A 14,979-nucleotide genomic window follows, 5' to 3' on the forward strand; every position below is an offset into this window, starting at 1 on the left:
AACAGGCTATTTCTGCCCGGCCATCAGCAGCTCCGTGCTGGCTCCCAAGCACACACGCCCGTGTTTTTAATGTCTCCTTAAACAGACACTTCCCTTCGTGCCTTGAGATGTGTTTACTTGAATCTGGGTGCTGGAGCAGCTTTAGAAATGGTTTGGGGTTGAAGTTGGGATAGCAGTTAGGGTCCAGCTCAGTGGCCAGCAATTTCTCACTCCCCAAGTTATCTATTACCCTGGCCGATCTGGAGGTAAAAATAGCTGCTGAGGCTGTTTGTTTAATCTGACTGTTACTTGACACCACGCGGGTGTTGCAGTGCGGACTGTTTGCCTCCTCCGCACCAAGAGCACCACTCGGGCCCCAGGCCGGGTCTCTACTTGGATGTGCTGCCCCGACTTCCAGGGTCCTGCACTTTTGGACACGTAACTTCCTCAGGTGGGCAGGTTTTGAAGAGTACATAGTTCAGATCTTGAATCCGGTCCCGTCTCCTCTTTGGGCAGCCCATCTAAGGAGGGGAGAAGAAGTTTGAGTGTCGGGCAGGGCCAGCTGCTGGCTGCCGGAAGAGTCGGGTGTCCCGCTCCTGGGAGGGCCTGGAGAGCAGCGCAGCCATGTGGAGAGTGCAAGGTAGGGTGCAGACGCTTGTCTGGGTCCTTGGCATGAGCATGGAGGCCACTCACTGCAGGCAGGAGTTCGCCATTAGACACACAGGGCTCTATGTGCCTGGCACCATGCAGGGACGGTGGTGGGGGCAGGTAACGGGTTCAGATGTGTGTGCTGTGTGTGCTACTGCATGGTCCATGGGGTTGGGAAGGGCCGGTGTGCAGGGAGGGCTAAGCTGTTCCCACACACGCTGTGTACATGGGGATCGTGCCCCTGTGTGAGCCATGCCCACACATGCTGTATACATGGGGACTGTGCCCTTCTGTGAAGCTGCTCCCACACAACCTGTATACATGGGGACTGTGCCCCTGTGTGATATGAAGCCATTCCCACATGTACTGTGTACATGGGGACCGTATACATGGGGACTGTGCCCCTGTGTGAAGCCACTCCCACATGAGCTGTATACATGGGGACTGTAGCCCTGTGTGAGCCGCTCACACACTCTGTGTACATGGAGACTGTGCCCCTATGTGAGTTGTTCCCACACACGCTGTATACATGGGGACCGTGCCCCTGTGTGAGCCGCTCCCACACTCTCTGTATACATGGGACTGTGCCCCTGTGTGAACCACCCCCCCCCACCCGCTGTATACATGGGACTGTGCCCCTGTGAGAAGCCGCTCCCACACCCGCTGTATACATGGGGACTGTGCCCTTGTGTGAGTCACCCCTACACGCATTGTATACATGGGGACTGTGCCCCTGCGTGAGCCACTCCCAGACATGCTGTGTACATGGGGACTGTGCCCGTGTGTGAGCCACTCCCAGACATGCTGTGTACATGGGGACTGTGCCCCTGTGTGAGCCACCCCCACACGCGCTGTGCACATAGCGACTGTGCCCCTGTGTGTCGCATGTGCAGGCCCTTAGCTCCCACGTGGCCATGTGGGCACAGGCCTGCATATGTGCCTAGGTCCCTGTGCTGTCCAGTGGGGGACCTCCTGGCCATATGTTTTAGGATTGCAAGAGACTGGCTCTCTTGTCTTCCCCAGCGCTGGGTCAGGTAGGATGTATCATAAAATGCTTATGACAAGGGGAAAATCACTTTTTTGAAAATATTGGCCCATGAACTCTTAGGGAAACCCTGGTGGGCTTCCAAGGAGCAGTTGGAATCCACCAGCTGCTCCTTGGAAACTCTATGTGGCAGGTCTACTGTGTCCTATAGGGTCACTATGAGTCAGAATCGACTTGACGGCAATGAGTTTGGACTCTGAGAACAATTGTGTCCCCAAGATGAGGTTCTCCCACACCTTGGTGGTCCCCAAACCAGACTCCCACAGTGTGGGCACAACTGAGTTAAAAATCATCTTTTTTCTAGTGATGAAAAGCAGTATTATGTGAGGAAAGCTAGATAACCTTAAGAAAAGTTATTTAGGACTTTAAAATGCCCCTATAATTATAGGACGTCTACAGAGCATATTAAACAAACTTGCATGTTATATGAGGTCAGTTTACAATAGTGGTTGGCAAACGAGGGCCTATAGGCTGGACACCTGTTTTTGTAAATAAAGTTTTATTGGCACACAGCCACACTTGTTTGTTTACATGCTGCCCATGACTGCTTTCACACTGCAACCGAAGAGTGGAGCAGTGCTGACAGAGGCCATATGTCTTGCAAAAACAAAAGTATTTTAATACGTGGCGTTTTACAGACCCTACTGTACAAGAACACTCCTTGAGAAGGGTAAATTCGGTGCAAAAAAAGCAGTGACTCTTCTGGTTGTTAAACTAGCCTGTGAATGGCCCCAAAGCCTTATGCCCCTGCCCTGGGTCAGTTTTCCAAGCCTGGCTGGTACAGGAAATGTTCAGTTTGCCATTGGGGTGCCGTGAAGGATGGCTGAGCAGTGGAGTCACCAAACGCACAGCGTGGCAGGGTGGCTCAGCTGAGAGGGCAGATTGTGCTTATCAGGGTGGTTTATAAATAGTCACCTCTGGATGACCTGAGTCCAAGCGTGTCTGCTCCTGGGGCTTTGGGGTGGGAGCAGTTGAGCTTGCTCTGTGGGGACGAGAAGCTCCGGGGGGTAACAGCAGCTTGCTTCCTCAGGAAGCAGATGAGGGCCGGAGGAATGCCATGCCCATAGTGGAGGAGCCTGGATTCCCTGGAAACTCAGGAGAGCTTAGCAGAGACACGGAAGGCAAGAGAAAAGGAAGGCATGCGTCCTCAGGGGACTAATACATCCACACCAGTGTCTTTTCAACCAGGACACAGCTCGTGTCTGTGTCTTCTGCTTCCTTGCTCCTGATCCTACGGAAATCCTGGAGACCCTGACAAAAGAGGGGAAGCCCCACGTCTTGAAATAACCCTATTCCTACAATCTATGCCAGTAACTGAGACCTACCAAGAGAGCCAGGGCTGGACGTCTTCCTTACTGGCCCTTGGGAGCTCACACTATCTGCCCGGGGCTACGAGAGAGAGAGCTGCCTTGGGGAGGACTGGGTATCATCCTCACCTCAGGCACACAGCACTGTCATCTCTCAGCAGCGTATGAGGAAGTTGGAATGCGCCTTGGTCTGACTTCCACTGGAGGGTTCAAACCACATTTTACCAAATCCAGCCAGTTCATCACCTTGAAACTAAATCTTACTTTTTATTTGAGTCGGAAAAACTCAAGACACCTCCATAGATTCTATTTGGTTACAAGGGGTCACCTGACGTGAGCTGCAGAGGTAGAGGAGGTGAGGGGAAGGTAAGGGAGACAGGTCAAGGCACGTGGGTCAAGACCCAAAAATGGATCATGTGGAGCACCGCTGAGATGTGTCATCCCAATGTAAGTCATCAGTATCATTCTGGAACATTCCCTGGGGGGCTGCTTGTGGGACAAATGTTGTTGTGAGCAATAGGTAGACTCCTGATGCCAAGGAGGAGCAGAGCTGACCTGTGATGGGAGTGTGGGGTCAGCTGGCCTCGGTCCTTGGTGGAAGCCTGAAGACCACTCTGTACAAAGTGTATTTCCTTCCGAGCTCATGCCAGTGAGTGAGAATTGGAATGTTTGGGAATCCAGCAGGAACGGCATCGGAAGAACCAGTAAACGGTGAGTGGCTTTCCTCCCAGGACACGAGAGCCCAATTTTCTTAGTACGAGAGGAAGGGAACATTCTTCTTGATGGGGCATGTGACAGTGGGGTGCCTGACTTGGGGAACTTCGGTCTCTGCCCCGCCGACCCCCAAAGCTACAGTACGGGTACGGAGGACGTGAGCGCTGCCCCTGTGGCCAGGGCCCTGCACCATCTCCCAGACTCCACTAAGGTGGACCCACAGGCTGCAGCGGGAGACCAGGGACAACTTGGGGTCTCTGGGTTCCTGGGTCCGGTCCCCTCCTCATTTGGTCCCTTCTTCTCCTGAGAGGCTGCTGCTCTAGGTGGTCCGGAACCCTGTGACCAGGGCTACCAAAGGCCTGTGGGGCTGGGATGTGGGAGTGATTCGGCCTCACCCATCTCACATCTCCCAGCCTTCACCAGATTGTACAGATAGCAAAGGGAGAGGGGAAACACCTTGACTTGCTTGAGAAGCCTTTGGGAGAGTTTCCAAAACTCTGACTGGGCCCCACACATAGAGTCAGCTGGGTGGGCCTGTGGTGACCCACCGCACTCCATCTGCAGCTGGACTTTAGACTTGCACCTACATCCTTCCTGCCCCCTGGAGCTGCCCCTTGACATGCCCTGTCTGGGGACAGCCATGCCATGTGCCATGACCACCCACTCATCCACTTTCTGGCTCTGTGCACCCTTCCTGAGGGAGGTCAGGACTGAATTCTACAGAGGTCAATGGGTCAGAGTTCAGATCTACTGAGCTAAAACCCACTTTCTTCCCTTCAGCTCAGCTGACCAGAGCCATTCCCACCACAGCCATTGTTGGTTGTGCCCCTCCTGTGTGCAAGGCCCTTCCTTAGATGGTCTGCTTTTAGCCTCAATCATCCAGCCTGCTGGGTTCTGTGATCCCTTCACAGAGACAGGAGCTGTGCTTCAGAGAGGTTAGGTAATTGCCCAAGGATGCACCATTAATGAGGGCTGAGACCTGAATCCAAAGCCCATGTCTTATCCTAACTGCCTCACTATAACTGAAGCTCACGTCAGCAACCAACAAATTCACCAGAAAGGAGGCCATACTGCTCAGCAAACAGTCACATCTTCCTTAGGAAGACACTTGTGCCTACAGAGGCCGCAAACATCTCTTTGTCCCCTCAGACTTTCCGGAAGACCCCTTGTGCCTACAGAGGCCACAGGTGTCACCCAGCCCCTCAGACCTTCGGGAAGCTGCCCTGGGGTGGAGATTCTGCACAGCTCCCAGGAGGCCTGCTGGAGCAGGTTAGCAGGGATCTGGGGACAGCCAGATTTATATTCACAAGCCAGCTCTGCTGCTTCTCAGTAAGCCCTCTGGGCCTCAGCTTCCTCATCTGCACAATGGGAATAATAACAGTCCCCATCTCAAAGGGGCACTGTGAGCGTTAAATGAGAAGATGTGTAAACAACACCTGACATATGGTAGAAATAGAAGACATGCTTTGTCTTCTCAATTGTCCTATTTTGTGATTTTTCTCTAACTGAGGTCATTGGTGGCTCAGTGGTAGAATTCTCGCCTTCCATGAGGGAGACGCAGATTCAATCCCCAGCCAATGCACTTGAAATGCCGCCACCACCCACCCGCCAGTGGAAGCTTGTGTGTTGCTATGATGCCGAACAGATCTCAGCGGAGATTACAGACTGGCAGACTAGGAAGAAAAACCTGGATTTATGCCAGAAGATCAGCCAATGAAAATCCCCTGGACCACAGTTTTATTCTGCCACACACGTGGGGTTGACGTAAGTTGGGGGCCAGCCTGGTGGCAGGTAACAACAAACTCCACCCTGGATCACTGCTTCCCAGAGGTGGCCAATGAGAAACCCCGAGAGTCAGGAGACAGCTGATTCCTACTCACTACTCGTCTGCAGAGCAGCTGGTGCCGTGCAGGAGTGACCTCAGCCCACAGTGACCTTGGGATGCTCACACAGCATTATCACCTCCCCTCTGTGCCGAGAAGCGTTGGACTCTGTGCACCTTTAGAGCTTGAAGTAAAGGACCTAGCCTGGCTCCTCGTCATGCAGATGAGAAGGAAAGTGAGGTACCCACACTCCACAGCAAGGTGGGGCCTCCTCCTGATACCTCAGGGCTCACTCACATCCGCAGACGCCTTGTTCTCCACACACGCACCTCACTGCAGCCCCACCAAAGGAAGAGAAGGAAAGTTAAACCTTTAGGTTTTCACTCATAAGTCTGAAGGGCAGGTGCCTAAATTGTAACTGAGCAGTTTTTTCTGTACTGGGGACCACTTCTGGCAGGGCTCAGGTAACTGAAGACCTCTTTTCAAGGGGAGCATCACTGACTGACACTGTGAAGTGGCTCGAGCACAAACAGACCTGAGCTCTGTCCTAAGTAGGAGGGAGGCGAACGGCACCCGAAGGCAGAGATACCAGGAACAAGAGGGCAAACCCAGGCAGTGGGTCCAAGGACAAGGAAATTCTGGGGTGGGGGGCGTGGATCTGCTCCATCACTTTACCTTGCTTCTCTCTGCCTTTCACGTCAGGGAATTGCAAAGTCATCCCAGTGCCCCTGGTGACCCCACAGCAACCAAGAGTCTTTCCCCCGGCCCTGATTAAGCAAGTTACCTGGGGATGCTAGTGACAACATTTCTTGGGTAGGTACAAGGTGCCAGTCACTTCACAGACACTCATACATGCTCCTCACGATAACCCCACAACATAAGTGCTATTATGAGTCTAATTTTACAGATGAGGAAGCTGAGGCACAGGAGACTTTGTAATCTGTCCAGGGTCACACACAGCTAGCAGAGGCAGGGTTCAAGCCCAAGGAGCCTGGCTTCCGGCCATGCCCTTTGCACTGCATTGTACTGCCCCTGTCTGGGCACTGGAAATGATGCAAACCACATTTAGTGGGTACTTACTGTGAGTCGGAATCGACTCGATGGCACTGGGTTTTTTGTTTTTTGGTTTTTTTTTACTATAGGGTCACTATGAGTCAGAACCCACTCAACGGCAGTCGGTTTGGGTTGTTTTGGTTTTTTTGTTTTACTGTGTGCTCGGAGTCCCTGGGTGGCACAAACAGTGAACACGCTCATCTGCTAACTAAAAGGTTGGAGGCTCGAGTTCACCCAAGTGTGACTCAGAGGAAAGGCCTGGTGATCTGCTTCTGAAAAATCAGCCATGGAAAATCCTGTGGAGCACAGTCCTCCTCCGAAACACACGGGGTCCCCATGAGTCGGAGTCAACTCAATGCAACTATTTTTAACTGGTACTGGAAGCTGGGCCTTGACAGCCGTGAGCTCATTTAACCCGTTCGGTGATCGCATCCGTGGGTGTTATCACTGCAGCAATAGGTATGAGACTCATTCCCTCCCCTGTCAGCTTCCAAAACCCAAGACCTTTAATGCTGGAACCTTCCATTCATTGAGTACTTACTGTGTGAGCCTGTTTTGGTCACTCTACATTTTTGAACTTTACTCTTCACAACTGCCCAGCAAGATAGGTTTTACTGCAGATGGACTAACTGATCTAGGTCCTGGACCTGCCTGGGTCTCAGTTTCTCCATCTAAAATTCCTTTGGCATCATCGCTACCTAACTGCCAGGTTGCTGTGACAATTGACTAAGATCACAGATGCAAAGTGCCTGACAGGTGTAGAAGTTCCACCATGGATGGATGCCTTGAACTGCCCAATATGAGCTGGTGTTCAATCCTTGCTCTTCTAGCTCTGCTTCTCGGGCTGGGTCACCCAGTCTGGTGGTGCCACCTTTCAGATGGGGAAATTGAGTACATAGAAGGCAGAGAATTCTGCAGTGCCCCTGCGCTTCTGCGCCTGGAGCCTCCTCCCTCTACCTAAGCCTGGGACACTCCGGAGCTGCTCCACAGCCCTGGGCTCCCCTGCCTGAATGGCTGGCTCTCTCCCCAGGAGACAGTTGCTGAGGGCACCTCCACTCCCAACACACCCAAGTGCCTCTTATTCCTGGAGCCCCTTCAGTGGCTCCACTCTAGACAAGGCTGTCCAAGGTGGAACCCAGCCCACTGGGTACAATTCTTCCAGCAACAACCACTTCATACTCCACAGAGGGCTTCCACAAGCATCAGTCCCCCAGACGAAGTAGGGATGATTTTACCCATTTTACAAGGACAAGACTGAAGCTCAGAGAAGTTGACTCGTTTGAAGTCTGTCCCCACCATCCATCTATCAGTTTGTCATACTGTGGTGGCTTGTGTGTTGCTGTGAAACTGTGCCACTGGTATTCCTAACACCAGCAGGGTCATTAATGGTGGACAGATTTCAGCTAAACTTCCAGACTAAGACAGATCAGAAAGGAAAGCCTGGCGATCTACTTCAGAAAATCAGCCAACGAAAACCCTATGGATCACAACAGAATATTGTCCAATAGAATGCTGGAAGATTAGCCCTCTAGGTTGGAAGGCACTCAAAATACACAGTGACCATAACAAGGACTTGAACACACCAACCATCATGAAGATGGCACAGACTTAAGCAACATTTCCATCTATTGTATGAGTCAGACTCACAGCTGACTCAACAGCTGCTAACGACAACAGCAGTCTGTCTGATCCCAAAGCTCTCAGCTGGAGGGCCGTGTGCACAGTCAGTCAGGGCAGGGCAGGGTCAGCTGGAGGGCCGTGTGCACAGTCAATCAGGACAGGCAGGGCAGGTCTTTGCCCTCCAGGCACTGAAATCCCAGGTGGGATGGGGTGCAGGGAGTCAAAGGGCCTCCTGTGGCTGTAGGTCTTGCGAGTGCACTCCAAAGAGGCCAGACAGGATGAACCAGGGGTGTGGGGGCTGTGGGGAGGCCAGAGGCCCCCTGAAAGAGAGCAGTGTGGTGCTGAGCAGAGGTTCTCAGCCTGCAGCAGGTGTTTCAGAAGCTCCTGGAGGAGGCTTCTTAAATGCAAGTTGCAGGGAACACCCCACTCTAGAGATGATCTCTAAGGTGCCCAGAGCCATAGGTTTGAGCCCACCACCACCAGATATTAAACCTCCCCGAACTCCACATTCCTCTTTGGTGAAGAGTAAGAATAAGTCCTACCTCACCAGGTTGTTGCAAGTAGTAAATTAGATAATAATAATAATAAACATGAATCACTGATACTAGATTATATAAAGTGCTTGCTTTGTATTAGGTGCTCAGTAAGTGAGGATCTCTCTCCTTCCTTCCTCCCTTCCTTCCTTCCTTCTTTCCTTCCTATTTAACCCTGTGCTAGGGGCTGGGAACACAGCACTAAAAAGAAAGGCAAGGCCCACCCTGGGAGCCACCACGGGGGGAGGGCAGGGATAGGAGGGCCCTCCTGCCCTCCCCGACATGACTCTAGTCAGACCCTGCCTGTCGCTGCATGTGGGCCTCAGGTCGCCATTTCTCCATCCAGATCAAAATCTAGCGTCACCATACACAGGGCAGCTACAGACTAGACTTCATCAAGGATTCCTGGAGTTTCTGATCTAGGACTATTTTTAAAAACTCTACAGATCATAATTCATTAGTGGGTTATGAAATCACTTGCTAAACTATAAACAGAATTTTTAAATAAAAGAATGGAATAGAATAGAAGAAAACAGAACAAAATAGAAGAACAAGAATGGTACGTATAAAAAGGCTGTTTGTTTCATGAAACTTTCCCTTGACGGAAATGTAATGCAGCTGTATTTCTTACTATGGTTGAGGGAAGAGCAAGTTGGAAAACTGCCCAGGGAGACAGGCCAAGGAAAGACACGCACATAATTCTCTCACTGCCCAGCAGCCCTGCACAGGTGTTCCCTGGCTGGGGGTACCCTGGACCTGGTGGGCAGGTCAGCTCTTAGTAGGCCGAGATTCTCTCGGGCAGTGCCTGCTTCAGGGCCCAAGTTCATGAAGCTTCCCTCCCTGAGCCCTCTTCAGGTGGGAGGAGCCCTGGGAGGGTAGAGAGCCGGGATCATTTTTTATTGACTCTATTTCACAGGTGCAGAGGTTAAATGACTGGCCCCAGGCCACACTGTCTTAGAACTAGGACTTGGGTGTAGGACTCTTTCCACTGCCCAGAACTACCTGTTTGATTCCTGCCTCCTGTCAGTTCCCTACCATTTCTAGAATCCAGGGCAAGATGCTCCTGGGAAATGTGGAGGGGATGAGCAAAACAAGTGCATGAATGGATGAAAGAGTGGATGGACGGACAGACGGACGGACAGACGGACGGACGGATGGATGCATGGATGGATAGATGGATGGACGGGTATGATGGATGGATAAATGAATGATGCTCCTCCAAATGTTGGGCTAGTGCTATCTCCTTGATTCTATAACCATAGCTTTTAACCTGGGGAGATTTTGTCCCCAGGGACATTTGGCAATGCCTGGTGATATTTTAAGTTGTCACAACTTGGGGGTGGCATCAAGTAGGTAGAGGCCAGGGATGCCACCAACCAACCTACAATGTATGAACAGCCCCCACAACAAAGAAGTATTTGGCCCCAAATGTCAATTGTGCTGAGGTTGAGAAACCTCATTACATAACAACCCCACAAGTAGAATAACATGAGATGTGTTTTTGCAGAGGAGAAACCTGAGGTGCTCAGCAAATGGGGAGCAGCACCAAGCTTTACATCTCAAGCCCAGGTGGGACCCACCACTTTAGCAACTCTGCATGTCTGAAGGGGCTGACCTGGCCTGGCCTGGCCTGGCAGTGGGCTGGCACCTGGGGTTTGGACCAGGTCTGGCAAAAGAGGTCAAAGGGTCAAAGGTTGAGAGGCAAGCCTATTTCTGCTAGTCTGTCTCTTCTTTTTTCCTCTTGGACAATAGGCATGGTTGACCTTTACTCTGGCCTTGGGAAAGGCATAAGAGGAGGGAAATCAGAGTTGTTTGGGCCATGTCCTGTCTAGCCCCTCTACCCATCTCTCAGTTTGTCATAGTACTGTGGTGGCTTGCATGTTGCTATTATGCTGAAAGCTATACCACTGGTATTTCAGATATCAGCAGGGTCACTGTCTTAGGCTGGGTTCTCTAGAGAAGCAAAACCAGTGAAGTATATATGTATATTTATATATATGAAGAGAGATTTATCTCAAGGAAATTTATCTCATGGTTGTAGAGGCTGCCAAGTCCCAAGTCCACGGGTCAGGGATCAGGCTGGAGGCTTATCCTAACTCACGTAGCTGCAGGGGCTGATGAATCAAATATGAACAGGTCAGACGGCAGGCTGCTCGCTCACAGGCTTCAGAGGCTGACAAATCCCAAGATCAGCAAATAAGCTGCTAGCTCAAGTCCTAAAAACTGGAGGTCAGATGATGATGAGCCAGTTGCAGGATCCAGAGAAAGAACTTTGCTGAAACATCCATTTACATATGGGAGGCAGGCCACACTGCCAAGGAAACTCCCTTTCAACTGATTGGCTGTTCAAAGCAGATCTCATCAGAGAGTTGAATACATCATTACATAACTGCTGAACTACATGGTAACTGTCAAACCACCTAGAATCATGACCCAGCCAAGTAAATACACAGCCTTAACCATCACAGTCAACTTGTCAACTTGGCACCAGTACACACCTCCTTCAACAATACATCATCCCTAAATAAAGACAATTGTAAAGTCATACTTGCACTTAACATGATACAACTAACATGTCTACAACTGAAGATGCACCAGCCCCGTTTATACCTTAGATTTTATAAGTGAAGAAAACAAAAATATTTGATGCACACATACAAGGAAGAAATACTCATAACAATTACAGTCTTCATTTCTGCAACTGGCCATGTGGTCATAACTGGTATTTAAAACTACCTTCTTCCACCACCCATTCCGTATTTCCTTTGCCCTCAGCAAGCACCTCAGCTGGCCGTGGTTCTTTGCCTGCTGGGGTGCGCCAAAACTTCATTCCTGAAGGCTCTGGGCCATTAGCAGTCATGTTGGAGTTGGGTTGCTATACTTTTTCATTCAACATTATTTCACATTTAATACTAGTGATCAGATGAGTCGAGGAATGACAGTAAGGGCATCATAAATGAAGAGGCCATTGAAAAGACAGGAAGGGAAGAAAAGACCAAAACGGGATGTCAGAAGAGACTCTGAAGTTGCTCATGAATGTAGAATAGCTAAAGGGAAAGGAAGAAATTGTAAAGTAAGAAAATTGAACGGAAGATTTCAAAGGACCGCTTAAGAAGACAAAGCAAAGTATTATAATGAAATGTACAAAGACCTGGAGTTAGAAAACCAAAAGGGAAGAAAACACTTGGCATTTCTCAAGCTAAAAGAACTGAAGAAAAAATTCAAGGCTCGAATTGCAATAGTGAAGGATTCCACAGGGAAAATAGTAAATGACACAGGAAGCATCAAAAGAAGATGGAAGGAATACACAGTCACTGTACCAAAAAGAATTGGTTGATGTTCAACAATTTCAGGAGGCAGCATATGATCAAGAACCAATGGTTCAGAAGGCAGAAGTCCAAGCTACACTGAAGGCATTAGTGAAAAACAAGGCTCCAGGAATCGATGGAATACCAATTTAGATGTTTCAACAAACAGATGCAGCATTGGAAGTGCTCATTCATCTACAGCAAAAAATTTGGAAGACAGCTACCTGGCCGACGGACTGGAAGAGATCCATATTTGCACCCATTCTAAAGAAAGGTGATCCAACAGAATGCAAAAATTATCGAACAATATCATTACTATCGCATACAAGTAAAATTTTGCTGAAGATCATTCAAAAGCAGTTGCAGCAGTACATTGACAGGGAACTGCCAGAACTTCAAGCTGGATTCAGAAGAGAATGTGGAAAAAGGGATATCATTTCTGATGTTAGATAGATCTTGGCTGAAAGCCGAGAATATCAAAAAGATGTTTACATATGTTTTATTGACTATGCAAAGGCATTCAACTGTGTGGATCATAATAAATTATGGATAACATTTCCAAGAGTGAGAATTTCAGAACACTTAATTGTGCTTGTGAGTAACCTGTACTTAGACCAAGAGGCAGCTGTTCAAATAGGACAATGGAACATTTAGTGGTTTAAAATCAGGAAAGGTGTGTGTCAGGGTTGTATCCTTTCACGATACTTATTCAATCTGTATGCTAAGCAAATAATCTGAGAAGCTGGACTATATGAAGAAGAGTGGGCCATAAGGATTGGAGGATGATTCATGAACAACCAGTGAAATGCAGATGATACAATTTTGCTTGCTGAAAGTGAAGAGGACTTGAAGCACTTACTGATGAAGATTAAAGACCACAGCTTTCAGTATGGATTACACCTCAGCATAAAGAAGACAAAAATCCTCACAACTGGACCAATAAGCAATATTATGATAAACAGAGAAAATATTGAAGTTGTCAAGGATTTCATACTGGGATCCACAACCAACACCCCTGGGAGCAGCAGTGAAGAAATCAAACGTCTCATTGCATTGGGCAAATCTGCTATAAAAGACCTCTTTAAAATGTTGAAAAGCAAAGATGTAACTTTAAGGACTAAGGTGTGCCTGACCCAAGCCATAGTGTTTTCAATAACCTCATATGCATGCAAAAGCTGGACAATGAATAAGAAAGACCAAAGAAGAAATGAAGCCTTTGAATTATGATGTTGCAAAGAATACTGAATATACCGTGGACTGCCAGAAGAATGAACAAATCTGTCTTGGAAGAAGTACAGCCAGAATGCTCCTTAGAAGCAAGGATGGTAAGACTTCATCTCACATACTTTGGACATGTTGTCAGAAGGGACCAGTCCCTGAAGAAGGACATAATGCTTGGTAAGGTAGGTGGTCAGTGAAAAAGAGGAAGATCCTCAAAGAGGTGGATTGACACAGTGGCTGCAACAATGTGCTCAAGCACAATGGTTGTGAGAGCGGTACAGGACCAGGCAGTGTTTCGTTCTGTTTACATAGGGTCACTATGAGCTGGAACCACCTAGACAGCACCCAACAACGGCATGACCTTGAAGGTGTATTGCTCACCTTGCCAGCTGAAGGCAAACTGACTCTGGTGGTCCTTCAAAGCAGGTATGGAGAAAAAGGCATTAACCAGTTCAGTAGGGGCATATAAGGTGCCAGGAGCTGTATTAATTTGCTCAAAAAATGAAACCACGACTGCAACAGCAGCTGAAATTGGAGTCACCACTTGGTTAAGTTTTCGATAATCCACTGACATTCTCCAAGATCTGTTTTTCGCACAGGCCAAATAGGCGAGTCGAATGGGGATGTGGTGGGAATTACCACCCCTGCATCCTTCAAGTCCTTGATGGTGGCAGTAATCTCTGCAATCCCTCCAGGAACGTGATGTTGCTTTTGGTTTACTATTTTCCTAGGTAGGGGCAGTTCTAATGGCTTCCACTTAGGCTTCCCTACCATAATAGCCCGTACTTCACATGTCATGGATCCAATGTGCAGGTTCTGCCAGTTGCTGAGTATGTCTATTCCAATGGTGCACTCTGGAGCTGGGGAAACCACTATAGAACCACTGAACCCACTGTGAGATGAACCTGAGCTAATATTCTGTTAATAACCTGGCCTCCATAAGCCCTCACTCTGACTGGTGAACTGCAGTGACATTTTGGGTCTCCTGGAATTAGTGTCAGTTCAGAGCCATATCCAGTAATCCCCGAAAAGTCTGATTATTTCCTTTTCCTCAATGAACATTCATTCTGGTAAAAGCCTGTAGATCCTTTAGGCTGAGAGAAGGGTTAACAGTATAAATTTTTGGAAGCACAGTGGAGTCCTTCCTCAAGAGAACCCCCCACACACACCCTTCATTCAAGGGGTTGCTCAAGTCTGGGAATTGGCTGAGGTGCCGTGACTCTCTATTTTAGCAAGTCAAGTTGAACTGTCACTTGAACTAGAATTTTTCCACTTTTACAGGTCAAGTAAATATTTAGTATATTTTCCATCTATTTCACTCCTAGGGACACCACGACTAAGTAGCCAATGCCATAAGTCCATAAGAGTCAGACTATGCTGATTACTGCTTTGACTCCAAGTCCACTACAGTAACCATGCCACCTTCTCTTTGTTGATTGAATGCCCTCACTTGGCCCCTGCCACCACAGGTTCCAATCAGCCCCATTGTAGTTAGGTGCCTTAGTTCACTTAGGGCAGTTCCTACTCTCAACTCTGACCTACATAAAATAACAATCATAGCAGTCTTCAAGGATGCTGGGGCTTCCTTCATAAATTTGTTCCTCACTGTTGTGAAAAAAGATGTGTCCTCTAGGTACTCCATGTGTGGGTCTGTGGGTCTAACCTGATAAAGCCACTCTAGCATGCCAATTTCCCTAAGCCTTTAGATACTTTCTTTTATAGTATATC

At 48.8% G+C, this 14,979-nt stretch overlaps 1 protein-coding gene across 2 annotated transcripts in view; it reads left to right on the forward strand.

Moving 5' to 3' along the window:
* The first annotated feature begins 358 nt into the window (after positions 1-358).
* C16H10orf71 (chromosome 16 C10orf71 homolog) overlaps positions 359-14,979 on the forward strand; it is a 36,467-nt gene continuing 21,846 nt past the window's right edge. Inside the window, exon 1 of one of the 2 annotated variants that reach the window (XM_049855848.1) lies at positions 359-619. The gene's annotated coding sequence lies outside the window, so the exon portion shown is untranslated. Of the gene's footprint in view, positions 620-1,723; positions 3,691-14,979 lie in introns of those variants that run through there. The other variant, XM_049855849.1, reaches the window with a different exon arrangement.

Source organism: Elephas maximus, chromosome 16 (assembly GCF_024166365.1).
Source record: "Elephas maximus indicus isolate mEleMax1 chromosome 16, mEleMax1 primary haplotype, whole genome shotgun sequence".
Classification (NCBI taxonomy): domain Eukaryota; kingdom Metazoa; phylum Chordata; class Mammalia; order Proboscidea; family Elephantidae; genus Elephas; species Elephas maximus.